We start from the raw sequence: 2,469 nt of genomic DNA, 5'->3' as shown, positions 1-2,469 counted from the left end.
CATTGGTAGGCCTGTGACTATTTTTTTAAAGATATGTTTGTTTGTTTATTTATTTATTTATTTATTTATTTATTTATTTATTTTAGACAGAGAGAGAGCACGTGTGGAGGGAGGGGCAGAGGTAGAGAGAGAATCTCAAGCCGACTCCATGCTGAGCGTGGAGCCCGACATGGGGCTTGATCACACGACCCTAAGATCATGACCTGAGCCGAAAGCAAGAGTCAGACACTTAACTGACTGAGCCACCCACGGACTCTGGCCTGGGACCATTTTAATTCACAAAATATCAATTGTAAATACCATATATAAAATAATCAGTGGGGATAATGTTTCTACTGAAACATCTATGACCTGTGGGCAACATGAATACTAAGATGTATTCATTCCCATGTGATTGGGGAACAGACATAAACAATGAGAAGTTCTTGGGAAGATACCTGCAGTTAGGGTACAGAGAAGGAAGAGACTAGTGTTGACAGAGAATTACTAGGTTGAGCATGATTTGATTATATTAAATAGTCCACATGATGCTCATGATTGAATTGCCTGCCTTGTGGTTAAAATTAACACTGAGTGTAGTCATTAGATCTACCATAAAGTATTTTCAAAAGGAAAGTCAGTTTCTAACTGAGGAAGAGTGGCAAGAACTTTGGCAGTGGGCCAGAGAGAAAATAAAGGGAGTTGGTGGCAACCACTACTTTTTGGAAATTGTGGCGAATCTTTGGAATAATTTAGGAGCCTCCTTCACATATGTAGAAGAAGTGTAAAAAGCACTGGAAAAATTATCAAATGCCCATAGGCAGAGTTATGTGCTAAATTTGGGCCATGCTAAAACGTGTGATTTGGAGTAAGTCACTGGTAGCAGACCGAGTGATTTTTCTGGAGATGAGACAAGATGTGGTCTAAGAGAACTATCTACCCAGCTTACCATATAACACTGAAAAAGTTGTGAAGTGTTTGGGACTAATTTTCAACTCAAACTCTCAAATTTCACAACTTTGGAATTTGCTGTCACACAAACCAGAATGTTTCCTCAATAATTCTCCACAGGCCCTTTCCATGATGGCCTTCAGTAACTTCTTGCGTATGGCTCTGATTTTCTACCACATTTTTTTTAAAAGGCAAGAGACAACAAATGTTGAAGAGGTTGTTGAGAAAGGGGAACCCTCTTACGCTGTTGGTGGGAATGCAAGTTGGTACAGCCACTTTGGAAAACAGTGTGGAGATTCCTCAAAAATTTAAAAATAGAGCTACCCTATGACCCAGCAATTGCACTCCTGGGTATTTACCCCAAAGACACAGATGTAGTGAAAAGAAGGGCCATATGCACCCCAACGTTCATAGCAGCAATGTCCGCAATAGCCAAACTGTGGAAAGAGCCGAGATACCCTTCAACAGATGAATGGATAAAGAAGTTGTGGTCCATATATACAATGGAATATTACTCAGCCATCAGAAAGGATGAATACCCAACTTTTACCTCAACATGGATGGGACTGAGGAGATGATGCTAAGTGAAATAAGTCAAGCAGAGAAAGTCAATTATCATATGATTTCACTTATTTGTGGAACATAAGGAATAGCAGGGAGGACATTAGGAGAAGGAAGGGAAAAATGAAGGGGGGGACATCAGAGGGAGAGATGAACCATGAGAGACTATGGACTCTGAGGAACAAACAGGTTTTAGAGGGGAGGGGGGAGGGGGATGGGTGAGCTCAGTGATGGGTATTAAGGAGGGCACGTATGTACTGCATGGAGCACTGGGTGTTATACGAAAAAAATGAAGCATGGGACACTACATCAAAAACTAATGATGTATTGTATGGTGACTAACATAACATAATAAAATGAAATTAAGTTAAATTAAAAAAAAGACAGGTCAGCCGTTTGTCTTTACAGTATATGTTTTCAAATAATGGAGTCTCAATTATAATCACTGACAAATATGTGCATTATTTTACCACTTATCAAGTGCTTTTGTATACATTTATCATAAAAACTTGTGTTAAAACCTTATGAGATAACACTAAAAATAAGAAAAAGATTTGGGGCCGCCTGGGTGGCTCAGTTGGTTAAGTGGCTGCCTTCAGCCCAGGTCATGATCCCAGGGTCCTGGGATCGAGTCCCACATCGGGCTCCTTGCTCAGCAGGGAGTCTGCTTCTCCCTCTGCTTGTGCTCTCTCTGTCAAATAAATAAATAAATAAAATCTTAAAAAAAAAAAAGAAAAAGATTTGTACCTTAAAGAAACAAAGGGTCAGATTATTACACCAGGAATTCATAACCTGTGGAAGCCATAGCCAGAACTTGAACCAGGACCCTCTGGCTCCAAATTCCATGTGCTTTCCAATCTATCATCTGTCCAATGTATCAGGCATAACTTACAGCCTAATGCAAGAAATCTGGATATTTTTAGTACAGGCTCTTGGCTTATTTCACTCCTGGGGAGTAAATGGAGAAGAGTTTTCAAC

The sequence above is a fragment of the Callorhinus ursinus genome, unplaced genomic scaffold (assembly GCF_003265705.2).
Source record: "Callorhinus ursinus isolate GAN/ISIS: 27379988/994484 unplaced genomic scaffold, GSC_fseal_2.0 scaffold54, whole genome shotgun sequence".
NCBI classification, from domain to species: Eukaryota; Metazoa; Chordata; class Mammalia; order Carnivora; family Otariidae; genus Callorhinus; species Callorhinus ursinus.
Note: the sequence above shows the minus strand (reverse complement) of the source record.